Here is a 20,677-nt window from a genome sequence, read left to right as displayed (position 1 = left end):
AATTTATTATTTTCTATTGTATTGCTTTTACATTTAAATTTGGTGCATTTGTGTAATGAGTTTCTACCTTTAGTTTTAATTTTTTTGATTGGCAAAGCATTTGAAATTTGGACTACTAATTAATCACTAATTTGGTGGAATGGATTAACATTTTCAATTCTCTAACTTGCTTTGACCTCGCAACATTAGCATGTTAAAAGGGAGATAAGGTACTTCATCAATATTTTTTAATTTAAAATTTAAATAAAAAATAATTTTAAACATTAAATTTATAATTTTATATTATTCAAAGGATAAAAAAAATATGTGATGATATTATAACTTAAATTACAAAGTAAATTTAAATTATTAATTATAATAAATCCAATTGATACGTAAATATAACAATTATCTTAATTTATTCAATTAAAATTATTAATTATTTGATTAAAAACTTTTAAAATATATGTCTTATTTTCATTGTGCAAAATCTACTCATCCAATCCAATAATGTTCTCAAAAAAAATTTAAACTATTAAATTAATTATGATTATCACCTACTTATATTCTATTATTGAATGCACCACGACTCCTTGTATATACCACTAGCTTGTTTACTGATATAAAAAAGTTCGAAAAACTAGCTTGTTACTATCTATATCTTTGTTTACAAAGTTCCAAAAACATTGATATAAAAAACGAGTTCTTTTTTCCTAAAAATTCCCCTTTTATTATATTTTGCACCCAAACATAGTTTAAGAAAATAACTATATTTGAGAAACAAATACAGCCCTAGATATATAACTATCATTCCTGTTGGAAATTCTGTTTTTTAACTGCAAGTGATATTTTATTATTCTGTTTTAATTTTGTTTTAATTGTTTATTTAAAATTTATAGGTAACTGCTCATTAAATTAGTTAAGAGTTTGTTACTGTAAGTATTATAAATGTAATTGTCAGCAAAGATAATAAAATATCTTCCTCTGAAATATTCTAAAAAATCAACAATTGGTATCAGAGCTATCTTCTTGAGGGATCTGTGAGGTTCAATGGAAGGAGGTTTCAATTTTTCCCAAGGATAATGTCCTTGAAGTCAGCAAAAGAAATCTGGGATTACCTCAAAGCCGAATATGAAGGTGATGAGAGGATTCGTGGAATGCAAGTGCTGAATCTAATCAGGGAGTTTGAACTGGAGAATGGAGGAGTCAGAAACGGTAAAAGAGTATTCTGACAGACTTCTAAGCATTGCCAACAAAGTGAGATTGCTTGGATCTGTCTTAAAAGATTCAAGAATTGTGGAAAAACTGCTTGTAACGGTTCCAGAGAGGTTTGTAGCCACCATAACCACCCTAGAGAACACAAAGGACCTATCAAAAATTTCTCTTGCAGAGCTCTTAAATGCTTTACAAGCACAGGAACAAAGAAGAGCGATGAGACAAGTGATATTTTATTATTCTGTTTTAATTCTGTTTTAATTGTTTATTTAAAATTTCTAGGTAACTGTTCATTAAATTAGTTAAGAGTTTGTTACTGCAAGTATTATAAGCAAAGATAATAAAATATCTTCCTCTGAAATATTCTAAAAAACCAACAATTCCCTTTATCTAACAAAATCTTTTGTGGAGATTAGGGTATTGTACTTTGATGGATCATGAAAACAACAAGTGTGTGCTTTTGTTGCCATTTGGATTATTGTTCTGATACGTGTAACTGAACGAGGTGGTGATGAAGATGAGAGCATGGCTTTTCCAATAGTGTAGTGGGTTATAATTTTGTTAGTTCCTTTTCTTTCATTTTTGGTCGGATAAAAAGTGAGTGTTAGCTTTTCAGGTCTTTTTCCACCATGCGAAGGGAACACAGTGACCCACACATTCTGCGTTTCCAATGCATCGAACATCAAAATTCAACATCCTGTCTCTGAAACAAACCTAACCAAGTCTTCGCATGCCGTTGCTATAACTCAAAACTGGGTGTGAGTGGGAAAAAAATCTACGTTACCCAACTAATGATATTCTTGCAATTGACTTATGTATAATTCAGAGCTTTTCTTGTCGTCTGGGACATGTTTATTCGTTTCCTGTTCCCTGACAGTGATCTCACACTGTTAGAACATTCATGCACTAATTACGTGAATTGGTGGTACTTTAATGTTTCAGGCTCCATCCATCAATGCTTTATTCTTTGAATGGTGAACGAGAATGAAGGGTTAGAATTTGCAACTAAGAAACTAAATATCTCTTAGTGATGATCTAAACACATACACAGCTGATAGAAGGTTCGTTTGATGAAATAGTGCCTCAGCTGGGCCACTTGGCTATTGCAGGTTGTGCAACCTCTCCTTCTCATGATTATCTTTGTTATGTTTGATTTGTTGTCCTTAGCAAAGAAAGCAAAATGAAATATATAAGGAATCTTGAGGTATATTACTAAAAGAAAATTATTAAATAAATATTAATTTTAATTAATTTTAAAGATAGAAATAATTAATTATTATCTCAATTAAATTAAATATTATTTTAGAAATTAAAAAAATTATTGATATTTAAATTAATTTTTATTAAATAATTTTTAAATTAATATTTAATTAATTATTAAAGTTTTAACTATCAACTTTAAAATCTAAATAATTAGTAGTTAATCTACATACTAATTTTAAAAATATTTATTAATAATTAAAACTAATTTAAATATTAAAAAAAATTAATTTTTAAAATAATATTTAATTTAATCAATATAATAATTAATTATTTTATGTTTCAAAAATTATTTTTTATTTAATTATTTTTAGTGTATATTTTTCACACTCATAATATATGAGAAGAAATTAATGTATGAGAAAAATTAATGCATGAAAATAAAAGAAGAGTATCATTAATTTTTATTATTAGTAATAAATAACTATTTTCACACATTTTCAATTATCAGAAATCTCATAGTTGATTATGTCTGGAACATATATAGTAATCGATTATCCTCCCATACTCCAATAACTGATTGTCTCTCCCCCTCCCCAGTTGATTACTCTTCCCTAGATTATATACTATTAATTAAATAAAAATCATTGAGTGATATTAAGTCATATTAATATTTTATTTTGAAAATATATATTATTTGAATTTGATCATGTAAATAAGATATTAAAATATTTTAATATAAAATTATGTATATATAATTTATGTGAAAAAACTTATCATCTAACTAAAAAAAAATTGAAAATAAAATCTAATAAAAAATATTAAATCGTACAACATTTGATTTTGCACAGAAGTTGTTCAACAATAACCTTACAACATTGATTCATAGTCAAACGCCGTCCATTAAAATAATGTGTCATTTTTTAAATTAAAACGAATCTATAGACCGCGGTTCATGGTATAATTACTATCAATAGTATGACCAAGCACTTAAATTACGACTCTTATCAACAACATTCGTCTATGAGCCAACATAGATTGCGTTTATCATAAAACCGCAGTCTAATTTTTCAAATTTCAGCATATAGACATCAATCTTTTTTGTTTTTTATCAGCAAATAATTAATTGAATATTAAAAAAAAAATATTTTAAGGGTGTCTCAACTCTTATACAAAAAAAAACCTTCTTTTCCTCTCACACAAAACTAGCACTAACCATTTTAGTAAAACATTTAATAAGTAATTTTAGGATTTATAATTAATGTTATTTTAGTTATATAATTAAGATTATTAAAATTTAATAATGAATATTAGAGTAATATTATTTTATAAATAATTTTAGGATTTATAATTAATATTATTTTATAAATATTTTAGAATTTATAAATAATATAAACAATGAATATAATATGTAAAAAGCTTAAGACTTGAAAGGTTGTGGTTGAATAATGATATTTAATGTACTTTAGGAAATAGAGATTGTATGTTCATGCTTCTCCTTTTTATATCATGGTGGGTTTTATTGTGAAATAGCCATGGGAAATAGTTTTTTTACGGAGTCTAACAAACAAGAGTCCTATAATATATATATGAAGAACCTAGGCAGTGCATGTTTGACCGAATAAAAAACTGCTATATAGTTAAATAAGGCAAATAAAAAACAATAGTCTTTGCATTTGTTTTTTTTTATCGACAATAAAAAATAAATAAATAAGAACCACTTCAAAGATGATTCAACCTTTATATACGGTATCCAACTACCGATTCCTGCCTAAAGCCTCCCAAACTAACTAAACTTACCTTGTTCTTGCTACATCTAACACACTCAAGTGATTAACCCCATGCACAACATAGGTTCTAAACACCAATCTGAAAAGGAAAACGAAGTTGACCTGAAATTTAAAGAGACCCAAGACCAAAGCTTTACTTGCACCAAAGAAAATACTTCATACGCATCCGCCACTTCTCTTTTGGAAATAATGTTATTCCTGTGATTCCATATTTCGCTAACCACTCCGACCCAGATTGTGTTCCATACACTATTAACCGTCTCTGAAGCAGGGCTCATCCTAAATTGATCAAAGTTATTCTTCGGCTCAAAGTGTGACACGACCAGAACCCCAAGCCATCTATAGCATAGACACCAAACTTGCCAAGCAAAGTTGCAATCGAAGAACAAATGTCTGCAAGTTTCTTCCTCCTTCCCACATAAACTACACATCGAGCTATCCACCAATACCCCTCTTCTACTCAGATTTACCCTAGTAGCAAGCTTGTTTTCCATCAACCTCCAAGCTATAAGCATTGCAAAGGGCACTGCCTTGCACCTCCACAACTTACAAAAAATCGGCGCAAAGTTCACCTCCAAATCCTTCCTGACAAGTCTTTGCATTTGTATGATATAGTTAAACTGCTATAGAACCAAATTATAAAATTAGTTTCAAATTTATCTGGATCATTAACTTATTCCTTTCATTTGAATAGAAATATTTGCTTTTGAATTTTAAATATTTTTCATGATTGTCCTTGTCTCATTGTTCAAATGTCATATAATGTAGGAAGAGGGAATGGTTGCCTTGGAATTCGATGGAAGTCATCATTATTACATAAACAAGAAGATGACTGTGGCTACTACATTATGCAATAGATAACTATCATTATATAAGAATATGCATTCAAATAAATTGGGAGTAGACAATAATACTTAAATTATTGTTTATAATAAAAGTATATGTACTTTAACACTAATTTGAACTTATTTTGTATTGTAGTATTCTACGGATGCTCAAGTACTACATTTGAAAGCAATGGACTATATGAGAAATGTTTGGCTACATACTTCATTAATTTATATAACTCTAGGATAGCTAACGAATAGTACATAGGTTTAAGTAATATACCATACTTCTAATGTATAGGAAATTAGATAGGCAAGGATATATATTGGTGGTGATAATTATTATCAATAAATTATTTATCTTTCTTTCGGACCCACCCTTATAATTATATTAATTATAATCTTTTATTATCTAAGCATTATAATTTAAAATTTTAACAAAAAAAATTTTACTGTAATTTATCACTACAAGAAAAACTCAAATTACGTACAGTCAAAATCTGTATATAACATACAAAATCCGTATGTAAAACATCGTTACATACGGGAAAAAATCCGTATGTAAAACTGTCGTAGGTAATTTTTAGATACAGATTTTGGATCCGTATGTAATTACATACGAATAAATCCGTATGTAAAATCCATATGTAATTACATACGGATAAATCCGTATGTAAAATTCGTATATAATTACCTACGGATAAATCCGTATGTAACATTCTACACAGCAGCATCAATTTTTGTATTTGGAAGCACCCTATATTTTTTGTATTTAGAAGCACCCCATATTCTACACCTGCATATATTCATTAACATTTCAGTACATTCCAGTTTTCAGAAGACAAATATTTATCACATTCAATGTTGTCCATACATACAATACTTACTATTTCCAAATATCTAAAATGTATTTCATTAAAACAAAGTTCTAGAGAAGCTAATAATTATTATAATCTTCACCGAATGAATTTTGTTGTTCATCATGATTACTATGATGTTGCACTTCATTTGACTGCTGATTCGGCTAAGTTGGTGGCGGGTATTTGGCGGCTGAAAAAACTGTTGTGCTGCAGCTGCTGCCTCAGGTGGTAGATATTGCATCATAAAGTTTTGAAAGTTTTGAAACTTTGCACCCATGCGTTCAATATGCTGCTTAAGTTCAACAATTTCTTCTGAATCAGTCTTCTTATTACTAGAAGATGGTTGTGTTTCTTGTAGGTAACGACTAACACAGTCGTCCTGACAATCAACACGTCCAACCCCATATACTCGTCCCTTGTACCTTCCACCTACACTTTCTAACCAACAACGACTTCTCAATTTTTCCTCCTGAACTGGATCTAATGCAGTAGATATTGAGGTAGATTGTTACTCAGATAATGCTTGAGACAATCTACTTTCAAAATCTTCCTATTAAAATGAAAAATATTTGTAACATACTAATTAATGTATATGAAAAAAAAGTTTTAAAAAAGTTTAAAATAACTAACATGAGTCCGTCTTGATCTATCATCAACAAAATCTCTAGTGCTCTTTCGTATATGTGTTTGTTGAAACACTTCATCAACATGGACCGAGCGGCCAAGCTCCTCTGTCTATAAAGAAAACATTTCATAAATTAAGAAGATAATAATTAATCAAAAATTAATATAAAAAATTGTATGGAAATCATACCATCCGAATAGCATGTTCATGAACACTAATAGATTCTCCAGTGTGCAGACATCCACCTTTTTCAGACAAACGATTCTTTTTAGCTGTATCACATTTGGATTGATACACAGGCATGTTCCACTGTTCAAAGAGGTTGTTCCAAACATTATTGTCAATCCATTCTGGTTGTTTACCTTTTTGGCGAGCATCTTTAAACATTTGTGAAAGGGTGTGAGAAGCTTTTGTATGGAAATTTTTCTTAACTTTTTTCTCCTCCTCAACCCTCCATGTGACCTTCCTCTACAAAACAACAAGAATCATCAATCCAAATTGTAAAATATAAAATTTCTAAAGGGAATAAAAAACAAGTACCTTAAAACGTTGAAAAAATATATCCCATTCACCCTTTGGGATTGCCCCCCATGTTGGCCATGGCTCACCAAATTGTTGCTTGATGCTGGCAGTGATGGCCTTTGATGCTATTTTTTATGGATAAAACCTAAATACCAAAACAAAGTTAGTCAAAATTATAAGACAATAATAATAAATTATATAAATTGAATTTTGTTATATTCTTACCTTCCCCCAATAGACTGAATCAGAGGGCGATCACCAACTGAGAGGACCTCGTCCTCTAAGTTATTCGCTGCAGAAGCTGAATGTGTCCCTCCAAGATTTGTATATGGGGATGGTGTAATATCTGGTGGGGTTGATGCATTAGAACCAACTACAGTGATGGTGGTTGCTGCGGCGCTGACGGTTGCTACGGTAGTACCGGTTGCGGTGGAGATGGTTGCTCGGTGGTGGCCGCTAGCAGCTGGAATGTGGCCTTGCTGGTACTGCTGTCGGGTGTTTGTAATTTAGGGTTCACTGAAGTGCGGCTTTACAATTTTATTTTTTCAAATAAGTTACATACGAATAATCCGTATGTAAAATTTCTTTTTTCTTTAATTTTTATTTAATTTTTAATTATTTTTATAACATTTATTTTCTTTATTTGTTAATATATGATATCATATTAGAAGTAAATAGTTATTTTAGGAGTAAATAAATATCTTATGTAAATAAATAATATTTAGTAAATAATTATTTTAATCTAATTATATATTCATATTTTTATAAATTAAATTTATTGTAATATCTTGTTTGTAATAACTAATTAATGTAAGATGTATATCTTTTAAGTATATTTATGGTTTAGTCACCTTCTAAACTTTATTTTATTGAAACATAATAATAAAAGAGTAATTAAAATAAAATTAGATTTAGAAATAAATAATATATTAATTATAATTATTAAATATATATTGAAATGATTTTAATAAATTGGTCGGATTGATATGTAATATATGAAATGATATATTAAATTTAGTTATGGAGTGCCTGTTAATAAATTCGCAAGTTTAATTTTTCACAATTTTAATTTTTTAAAAGAAAATAATATATTTCACAAAATAATTATTTTAGAAGTAAATAAATATCATATGTAAATATATAATATTTATTATTAGAAGTAAATTATTATTTTAATTTAATTATATATTCATATTTTTATAAACTAAATTTATTGTAATATCTTGTTTGTAATAACTAAGATGCATATTTTTTAACTATATTTCTAGTTTAGTCACCTTGTAAACTTTATTTTATTCAAACATAATAATAAAAGAGTACTTAAAATAAAATTAGAATGAAAACTAAATAATATATTAATTATAATTATAATTATAATTATTAAATATATATTGCAATCATTTTAATAAATTGGTCGGATTGATTACGTAATATATAAAATAATATATTAAATTTAGTTATGGAGTGTCTGTTAATAAATTCGCAAGTTTCATTTTTCACAATTTTAATTTTTTAAAAGAAAATAATATATTTCACAAAATAATTATTTTAGAAGTCAATAAATATTATATGTTAATAATAATATTTATTATTAGAAGTAAATAATTATTTTAATTTAATTATGTATTCATATTTTTATAAACTAAATTTATTGTAATATCTTGTTTGTAATAACTAATTAATGTAAGATGTATATCTTTTAACTATATTTCTGGTTTAGTCACCTTGTAAACTTTATTTTATTCAAACGTAATAATATAAGAGTACTTAAAAAAAATAGATTGAAAAATAAATAATATATTAATTATAATTATTAAATATATATTTTGCAATGATTTTAATAAATTGATCGGATTAATTATTTAATATATAAAATAAGATATTAAATTTAGTTATGCAGTCCTTGTTAATAAATTCTCATGTTACATTTTTCACAATTTTAATTTTTAAAAGAAAATAATATATTTCACAAAATAATATAAGTTTATAAATTATTTTTTTAATATATTACAGTTTTTATCATTTTTAAATGTTACATGCAAAATTTATAAAAAAAACAATGAATAACTTACATACGGACACCATCCGTATGTAACAATTAAAAAAATTAATAACTAACCAATCCGCATGTGACAATTAAAAAAAAACTTACATACGAAAATATCCGTATGTAATAATTTTTATTATTTTTTATTTAATTTTAAAATCAGTTAACAGTTTTGTTTTTAATTAAAATTATAAATAACTTACATACGGATTAGATATGTAATGTTTTTCGCTTCTTGGCGTCAAAATTACATACAAATTTTATCCGTATATAACGACTTATTGCTTACATACGAAAAAATTCGTATGTAACGTTTATTTACATACGATATTTTATCCATGTGTAAATATTCGTATGTAATGTCCACTTTACATACGGATTTTTATCCGTATGTAGTAATCTGTATGTAATTTGAGTTTTTCTTGTAGTGTATGATCTTATAAAAATAATTTTTATAACCTTTCAACATAATACAATTAGGGGAAACGAATCTCTTCACATATTTTCTTAATCTTCTATTCAGTATTAAACCACTTAGCGATTCACCGAATCGTTTATAAAAATTCAACATAAAATTTATTTTTTTATAATAGTGAATCATCCCTTTCAACCCAAGGGTAGAAAACATTACGAAGATGTAGAGAAATAATTAAGATGTAGAAAACACTCATATTGGTTTAAATGAATTTAAAAATAAAAAGATTCTAAATAAAGAAAAAGGATTAAATATTTTATATTTATTAACAATTCTCGATTTAACGGAACGAACAAATAAAAGAAAATGAAAGAATAATCAATTTGATAAAGATGAATAAAAAGCGAACATGAAGAGAGTGTGAGCACCGCCCCCAAGCAACAAGCAATGACTTTAAAGGTCTAGTTGCGAAAGGCGAGACAAACAATAGGTTACCATTACAAATCCAAGTTAGAAAGACCTAATCTTTGGTAATAGTCGTTTCTCCACAATGCAGTGAACCTCTTCCCTACCTTGCGCGAGAAAGATCACGTAAGAAATCATAGACTTAAAATTCTATTGGCGAATTTGGAGAAACTTCGATGCCACATTTGTAATGAGAAGAATAAGTCGGTTTGCTCCTCGTTTTCATCTTCATCCAAATCGCCCACGTGAGGTCACAGTCACGGATCGAGTCAACGGTGAAGAAAAGTTTATCTTTAACACTTATATTACTCAAAGATTACATATACTATGAATGTTAAGCAAGATCAAAGCCTTATCAGATTCTTGAAAACCAGAATATGATTTAACCCATCAACAATTAAAATAATAGATTCAATTTTAAAACAACATATTCATTTTATCACAGATTACCACATTTTGGATTTAAAGCAGTGATCAAGAAGAGATAAAGGCACATTGTTTTATACTAGTTCACTCCACAAGAGCTACATCCAGTCTCACCTTATACCAAGATGGATTTCACTAATGCAAAACAATCTTTACAAACACTTCTTACTTCTTGAATCCTTCAAGAACAAGATTACAAGCTGCAAAACTCTATTTCAGCAACATACGCACCTTTAGAAACACAATCAAGAGACATTAATACAACCACTATTACAAAAGAAATTATAGGAAGAAAACCCCTGGACTGCAGATGCAAAAGGTTTAAAACAGGACCCTCACGGCTGCAGCGCAAGATGAACCTTGAATCTTTAACCAAAAGTCACCAGCACAAGAGCACTTCAAGTTTTTTAAGAAAAAAATTCAAAAACTAAAGTGAATTTCAAACTCTCACTGGAAGCACTTAAAAACTGTATGCAAATCATAATTGCAAGGTGTATTTTGACCTTAGATCAATCCCTCCTTTTATAGCTTTCAGATCAAAACGAAATTTCAAAAAAATAGTTAAGAACGGTTATAAAAATAATTGATTGAAGTTCAAAGGAACATATTGTTTTTTGAAAATACACATGGTGGTAACATAACCACTTTTAGATCAGTTGATAATGGTACCTATGAGCCAAACGGAATTTGAAATCAAAACTGAATTTTTGAAAAATTTAACAGTTTTGCACCAATACAAAAAGAATCAATTCATTTATCAGACAACAAATTGATTTTTTGTGCAATAAACTAGTTTTTGAAAAAATTTAAAACAAATTTTGAAAATACTTTGTAAGAAACTCTTGTGCTTGAGCTTATCACTATGCTTATGAGATATAAGTAGATCATAGTGCAAAAGGCTATTTAAACAACCTCTAACCTAACAAGGACCATGGACACAATGTCCATCAGCCTTTAAGAAGATTTTCTTTATCAAACATTTTCTTTATCCAAGTTGAGTAGAGTCTACAATTATCTTCAACAGAAACTGCTATTGTCATTCATTCATATTTTTTTTGGAAAGAAAGAATAAGAAAACAAATGATAACAACTATTATTTTTAAAAGAGATGAAAATATGGGAGGAAAAACTACTCCGTACAAAACGTTTAATAAACTGCTCCACATTTAAAATTTACAAAAATGATAGAATATTAGTTTTAAAATAGAAAAGAAAAACAGTTTCCAATTAATTATAAGAATAACTAGTTATTATTACATGCTTAAAAAATAACGAAATGACTAAAATATCCAAAATAAAATAATAAAATAATTATTAATATAAGGGTAAATTTGATAAACACCAAAAGAGTAGTTAAAGAGAAAAATCTTGTTTATATATAAGTATAGATTAATAATAAAAAAAATTGATAGTACTATTAATATTAATAATACTATTTTTATTATTATCATTCATATTATTAATATTCTTACCATTATTATTAATATTGTTCATAATAAAAAAAAATACTAATAATAATAATATAATATTAATAATATTCTTATTATTAAAATTAGTATGAATTTTTTATTATTATTATTAATAAAAATATTATTATTATTCATTATTATTCGCAATATTAATAATAATAATAATAATAATTTTTATTCTTATTATTATAATTATTATTAATAATAATATTGTTGTTAATAACAATTTTGATATTATTATTATTACTACTATTTTTATTACTATTAAAAAATGTTAATAATAATAATAATGAATATTAACATTAATAATTGTTTTTATTAATATTATTATTTTTAATGTTATTATGAATAATATTTTTATTATTATTAACTACATTATTAATAATATTTTTTATTGTTATTAACACGATTAATAATAAAATAATAATATTATTACTAATATTATTAAAATTTAAATATTGATATTTTTATTATTGTTAATATTATTATGATTAATAACTATTTTGATAATAATATTATTATTGTTAATACTATTATTAATAATAATAATTTTGATAATAGTATTATTATTATTAACAACATTATTATGATTATTAATATTAATAATAATAACTAATAATAATATTAATATTTATAACAATAAAAATAATAAAAGTAAAAAGAGTAATAATGTTAATAATAAAGAATAAAAAATATTTATATTTATATTAATAATAAAAATAATAATATTATTATTATTAACATATATATTAATAATGATAATAATTTTTATAAGAATATTTTTTTTTCTTATCTAGTGGTTATAGGTTCAATTGAACAATAATGTCATTATAATAATACTACTAATAAATTATATAAAAAATAAAAAATATTTTTAAAAATAATGATAGTTGTAGGTCCAATTGAACAATAATGTCATTAGTTATAATACTAATAAATTATTATAATAAATAAAAAATATTTTAAAATTAATAATTTTAAAAATAATGATAATATTACTTACAGAAAACAATCCATGAGAAATTTTACCCATGGATAAAAATTTGTGAAAAAATTACGTACATTCTGATTACCTACATATTTTAATTTATCGGTAATTTTGCACGAATTTTTGTCATTGCCTACGGGCTTTTTTTCTATAGGTACTTGCAATTTTTTTAGTCTAAAAGGAGAAACTCTATATTAAAGCATTTTAAGATACTAATATGTAGTATAATTTATTTTTAATTTTCATCTAAACCACATTACAACTTAGCTATGGTTTTTTTATAAACAAAATGTAAATATCACTTGTTGGGATTTTTTTGAAAGGTCATAATATTGTTATTGGTGATGCATATTCTCTAAGACTAAGAAGATTGTTGTAAGTTAGATAATTTTTCTTTGTAGTTAAAGCTTTTAAGTCATTGTTTGATGTATAGCAGGGATATGCTCATTGTTGCATACTTTAAAATAAAATTATGTGTAAATTGTTTACTTGGTTTAATAGTGGACTTCAATTAGTGCTACCCATATTACTTGTTTTGAAAGGGTAACTTTTATGCCTAAATGTTCTTAAGTAATGACTTCATTAACTTTTCAACTATTAAATGATGAATTTGTTATGTGTTGATGTTATTTAAATTAGATATGTGAAATTAATCATTTAACACACGCACATGCACATTATATAGTAATTATATTTATATGAACATATTTTTTATGTATTTGGAAAAGAAAAAAACAAAGATGACATAATTATGAAGAATTGATTCTAATATGTTATTTTGGTTATTTGCATCAATATCATTTTGAATTAATTATGCATGATTTACTAACGTAACTATGTTTTTTCTTCAAGATGACTAAAAAATATATAAGAAATAGAGACTTACAAAACACAACAAAGGATGATGCATCCGGTTGTCCATCTAATGATAAAATAGTCAGAGAATTTGAACCCAACATTAACCACAAGAGGATTAGAGAATACAGGAAGTTTGGCCACTATTTTAGACGAACATTTTTTACATATCCATATTGATCATTAATGCATACTTGGAGACCAGTCATCATTTCGCTCCAAGATGCATATCAAAGTATAATGAGTAGATTTTTCATTCTTGTTCCATTAATCCCTAGAGTAGACATCTTGTGTGAGAAGTCTATATTTTGGTTCACTTTAAGCAAACTTTCACCTTTGTTTAAGCACCCATTTAATATTTGATAGATTTGGTAAGAATACTCGAGAACTTCATATTACACCATTAAAAAAATACCTTAGTGATTGTTATTTTAAATAATTTGTTATAATTTTTTTAACTAATTTTTTTTTATATATAATTTATTATAAAAAAATTCTTGGTTAACACTACATTATTTCATTTTATTGTGGATATCCTTGCAATGAATTAAGTTTATTACAAAACATGTCACAAAAATTATTACTAAAATGTTATCGCAAAATTAAAAACATCTTCACAAAATCCACCATATCCATAAAAAAAAGGTTTTCAATAATGCAATTCTTTTATATGAAGTTTCATTTTAAAATTATATAGAAAAGATACAAATGGTCTTTCTCCTAGCTAGTATTATTATTAAAGATAATAATGTATTTAGGAAAGATAATAATGTATTAATAGCTAGTATTTATTTATTTATTTTATTGCTGATAAAAAAAAATTTAAGATAATAATGTATTTTTATTAGCAAAGAAAGTATGAAATAAATAGAGGACATTTAGGAATGCCTCAACAATAAACCTAAAACAACTTCAAATAAGTTCATCATAATTTACTTAACTATAATATTTGTTTTTAACCTAAAAAAACTAGCAACTCTAAGGAAGTATACATTTGTCAAAAGAAACCAAAAACTACAAATTTTATCTTGTCCCTTCATCCTTAAAAAATACCTTTCTCAACCACCAATTAAGAAAAAAACCTTTGGATAGAAACTCCTTTTGATCCAAAACAAGTAGAAAAAAAAACCGTATAGCATAGTATATATAGCATAGTATATTGCGTTCATATATATGACCTAATAAGTTTGGCTCAACAAAATCACCTTTAAGATTTGAAAGCAAATGTAAGAGTTCAACAGCCAATCTAAATAAGAATAATTAAAATAAGATATCTTAACAGACAACCAAGTCCAAGTCTTTAGTTGGATTGAATAAAAAATTCTTTGCATCTATCTTCCCTTGTTCAAAAATAAATTTATTCTTATAATTCCAAATACCCCAGACTATTGCTACCCATAACCCCTTTCATTTCATACCAAATTGTTTGTGATTAACATGAAAAATATGAAATTGTTCATAATCGCATTTGAGATCATCATGTTGTACATACTTTACACCTAGCCAATTCCAACATTTATTCCATATGCATCAGGCTATTTTACATCCTAAGAACAAATGTTGGACAAATTCCTCATGAGCTTGACACAGAGAGAAAATTGTGGTATTTAAAGTTACTCCTCTTCTCACTATATTCATCCTAGTTCGAAATTTACCTTGTAAAACTCTTCAACAAAAACCTAAGCACTAGGAAGAGTCTTTACATACCAAAAGGGTATGAAGAGCATACCATTATCACACGTATTATGATTATGTTAAATATCATATGCATAATATGCCGACCTAATAGAAAAAATCTCATTTTGTTCAGTAACCCACATCCTAGTATCATTTGTTTGGTCAATTTCTCATTAAAACATATTTCTCCTCCTTACTAATAAGCACCATTGCCAACATATGGCAATCCACATACCAACCTCACACGATTCTACCATGATCTAATATAGAATGTAGCCTAAGCAACAATCGTAACATTTTAGGTTAGCTTACCCACTTATTATCCCAAAACCTAATATCGTCACTAACTTCTATTTTCTAAATACTTATGACACCAGTTTGCATATTCTCCCTCCCCTTGCATCTTCTCCCTCCCCACACACGTTACTAATGTCCCTCCATGTTTAATTCAAATATTTGTTTCTATATTCCTACATAATTATAGTCATTTTTATTTAATTGAACAAGTATCCACGATTAATAATGATAAAAAGATACTCCACAAATTTATTTATTTTATGTTATTATACTTTTTTGCATCAACATAAATTATCACTACCAATTAAATTATAACTGACGCATCTATATGATTAATACAAATTGCTATCGCAATTGTATTAAGCATGGTAAAAATCCTTTTATAGTCAACACAAAATCAGTTTATTAAATTTTGTGGATTTAAGTTTAATCTTTTTACACGGTAATGTCACTATTTCCTTAACTTTAATAAAAATAGTTTAAATTAAAAATACATATTATTTTCCTCCCTATATTCTTCTCCTGCTAATACACAAGAGGTCATTTTCCCAGTTTTCTTCTCTTTTCCCCTTTAGCCAAATGAAACAAGAAAATCTTTTAGCATTTTTTCTCTGCCATGTTTCTGTGAGCCAACGTAGCGTCATGGTTTAACGAACAAAATAAAAATTATTTCAACCATTAGTCTCCATTATAGCTGGCATCGACTAGCTTAGTGATGTAGACGGACACCAAAAGTAAGAACAAACGCAGACAGTGGGGAAGTGATGAACAAATCCAAAAACATGTCATTGATCCAACCATAAACTAACTATTCAATTGATTAAGGCTTTTTTAGGTTTAGTCAATCACTAATTAAAGAACTAAATTAATAGTATTAATCTATGACTTTGATTATGCATGCTTCACATAAATCAACAAAATGAGGCAGATTACTTTAAGTAACGTAAAGAATTTCATGTTCCACTATCTTATTTCAGGATCAGAACAAAGAAACTTCAAGAAAATACCTGCATATATCAAGAACAAAGAAAAAGAAACCCAAAGATGGCACAGTATCCAAGAAACGTAACATCCACACACAGGAATCTAATTACACAGAAATTAAAACGTCACAAAAAAAATTTAAAAGAAAGATTAATAAAACAACACAGTTTACGTGTTTCAACCAATTATCTTAGAAACAGATCGATGCGACTTAAATCTACACAAAGAAGATAATCTCACTAAGAAAAATCAATCAATATACAATAGAGAATTCTTTGGTTTTTATTCTTTTTACCTTCAAAAAAGAACTTCACACTTTGTTTGTCTGTAAATTCTTCATATAGTACAGATTTCTTCATATTTCCTTCTATATACAATTGGACAGAGATAACAAGATCCTTATAATTAAGATTGAACATATTTTGAGTTATTGACAACAATAATGACCTTAAAAACTGTACCTGTTATGATTTTTTTTACTGATATAAAGTAGTAAGTTTTTTTACATCAACCATCTATGAAAATCAAACTCTAATAGTTTTACATAACTTGTATTCAAGGAGTGGTTCATTAGTATTATTATAGCTCACAGGAGGAAATTCGAAGGGTAGGGTGAAAGGGATGAAGCAAAGGTGCATTTTGAGAGATGAAATCACTGACAAAATCATATTTATGTTGGGCAACAGCTATAAATGAATGCTGACACTTTACACTATTTTAGTTTTAACTAATGAAATTAATATGCATTGACTTGGAGTCAACCAACACATTGAAAAAGTAAAAATCTGGGGTACTGGCACTGTGATCAATATAAGAAACACCGTCCTTATAATTTAAGGATAAGAATCCTACGTGTTTGTGCATGTTCCTTGACGCTTGTATTTGGAAGTTAGTTGCATTTATATCTTGCACGTATTTTCAACAGTGACAACATGCTTTTTTGACACTAGCGTGTACCTTGATTTAAACCAAAAATGAAAAAGCCCCGACAAAACATAAATTCAGTTTGAATTTGGAAGCAGAAAACTTGTATAACAATCAATCCCTCTGGCTTTTTTCCATGCATGATTTTCATTCATGCTGCTACTGTTTATTGTTGTTATCGTATCACCTTCTTTTCTTTTGGTTAATATTAATTGTTTTTATCGTTTTGAACTTTGCTTGATATGGTTGATGCTCCCTAATCTTCCTTCTCCTCATCAAGACCAAAATGTTTCTGATCACAGTTTTTCTTTTTGGATAACCATTCTTCTGATAAGTTAGATTTGCAGATATATAGAGCTTGAATATACCATGTTGGAAGTTGGAATGATATCTGCTGACGAAGATAAATCACACTCACTAACCGACCAACACCTAATCAATGGCTAATATCATCATCAGTGACAAAATTACCTAACAATGGCTCATATATTTATCATCATTGCTGACCTTCATTGATTAAAAAAATAGCTTCAACAGTTACAGGATATATATATATATATATATATATATATATATATATATATATAAAATATGTGTGTGGGTTGTGTTTTTTTATAGTTCATTGTTTTTTTTATAATTTGGCTTTCTAATAGAAGGAAGAAAGGAGTTTAAACATACTTTTAATAATCGATGGCTATTATAAGTGATTAAGGGTTTGAGTAATTTAAACATACTTAAGTATTAAATATTTTGAATCACATTAAAAAATATTCATCAAATTTTGTGTTTTTAGTATATACCCTCTATGTATATATGTTCTAGGAAGTTTTAAATTTATTCTAGTATTCGTTTTATAATATCAATGACAAAATGAATTAAATATTTATTCTTATTTCACATTAACAGTTATAAAGTGTATTTTCGAAAAATTACCTTTTCCATATTATTTTATTTTATTTAAGGAAATATACATATTTTAGGAAATACTAGATCATATTAATTTGCTAAAACAAAATTCTTTAACCAAAATACAGTTATTTAAAAAATTATTACTATACTTTGTAGTTGAGTTTTACATCTACCCGTACATTTATTTCTAGTTGGTATATGCCATGTAATTTGTATTTTTTATACATATAAAAAATCATGTGTTTTTTTAAATAAAAAAATAAAAAAACTCATTTTGCTACATGGAGAAGGAAGTACTCATTTGTAATGAACTTTTTTATGTTTAACTTATTAGACATGTTATCTTTGTTTTTAAAATGATGGTTTAATAACCCAATTATCATATATAACTAATTAACAAATCTTTTGTAATAATTATAATCACCAAAAAAATATAAATTAATTTTAGAAAAAAAAAATTAATTATTGTATTAACTATATTACGTATTATTTTAAAGAAAAAAAATACTTTAAATACCAATAATTTTTATAATATCTAAAATAATATTTAATTTAATTAATATAATTACTAATTATTTTTTATCTTAAAACTAATTTCTATTTAATATTTTTCTTGTAGTAAATAAAGATATAATAATAATAATAATAATAATAATACTGATTATGATAATAATAATAATATTTAAATTAATCAATGATATCTTCACAAATAATTAGTAAATAGTTTTTTAGTTTTCACTGTACCACTACTCTGTATTGCAAATGGTGTTAATGGTGTTGGATGCAAGATTATATTTTGTTGTAGATTTGAGTTCAATGTATGCAGTTGCATTAAATATTTTAATACTGGTTTCTATTAAAATATCATCTTAATATTACATCAATAGACTTAATTTCCTAAGCCAATTATGTATATTTGATTAAAATTAATTGAAAATAAAAAATGTTCATTCTTTTTAATAAGTTAATCTTAACTTTTTAATTTTTAATGAATAATCCAAGACTGTCTAAAAGATGTGTTGGTGCGTGTCTCCTTATTATTAATTCTTCATATCATGGCTACACTATGATATTATGCACATATTATGTTATATGATTTTTTATTGATGAAAAATTATGAATATAATATACTAATCAACTTAAATAATACTACAAATAAACCTATAAAATGAAAAAATATAAATAGTAAAATTTTATTTTAACTCTATTTATGTAAACTATTTTATTATTTTCCATAGTATTAGAATTTAGAGTTATTTTATGACCTATTTTCTTGCCCTTTTTCATGTTCATTTACATTATCTTTTATGCTTTGTTTGGATTAGAGAGTGGATTTGAGAAAGTGCATTTGAGATGATTTGAATGAAAAGTGTGAAGAAAGTGATATTGTTTGGATTAAGATGAGAGCGAAAAGTGTATGAAAAATTTATGAAAGTTTGTGAATGATGTGATAGATGTAATTAAAATTGTATTTTTTTAATTGATAAAAATGTAAGTTTACAAAATTAACTTTATATTTAAAAATTATTAAAAAATTAATTTAATTTATTTATCTATAAATTATAATTATTTTAATTAAAATATTATTTTTAGTGATTGAAATATTATTTTGAATAATATATTAGAACTATTTGATAAAAATATTTAAATGATATAAGTTTTTTAAAAAAATATTTAAATATTTATAATTATAAATATTTGATAAAAAAATATTTTTATATTAAAGAACATTATTATTTTTATATTTATTTTTTTATAATTAATATAATTATTATATAATTTTTTTTATTATAAAAAATATTTATTATTATTAATAATAATTATAATTATAATAATTATTGATTATTATACATTTTTCTGACATAAACTTATTTAACATTTAATATTTTTATTTTTTTAAATATTATTATATTATATTTAATTATGTAATTTTATTAAAAATAAATAAAAATTTAAATTTAAAATGAAAAAGGTTAACAGAATGATTTATGTGTGTTTGTATGTGTGCGTGTGCGTGTTCTCGAACGAGTGTTGGGGCCAGAGAAAGATTGTTCTTCCACTTCCTTCTGTCGGTCAGAGTCACTTGCAAACTTCCTGTTATGCCTTCCTTCTCTCGGTGGTTTGGTTCCATGGGTTAGGGGTGTACCTGCATAAGGCACTCCAACGCTCAAATCAATACTTGAGTGTCAACACTCGGGTGTCA

The 20,677-nt window shown here is 25.9% G+C and overlaps 1 pseudogene; it reads right to left on the bottom strand.

Annotated features, from left to right (window-relative positions):
• Positions 1-1,151: 1,151 nt before the first annotated feature.
• LOC137818008 (uncharacterized) lies at positions 1,152-15,617 on the bottom strand (annotated as a pseudogene).
• Positions 15,618-20,677: the final 5,060 nt, after the last annotated feature.

This window comes from Phaseolus vulgaris, chromosome 10 (assembly GCF_051622355.1).
Source record: "Phaseolus vulgaris cultivar YP4 chromosome 10, ASM5162235v1, whole genome shotgun sequence".
Lineage (NCBI taxonomy): Eukaryota > Viridiplantae > Streptophyta > Magnoliopsida > Fabales > Fabaceae > Phaseolus > Phaseolus vulgaris.
This window is presented reverse-complemented; position numbering and strand designations above follow the sequence as displayed.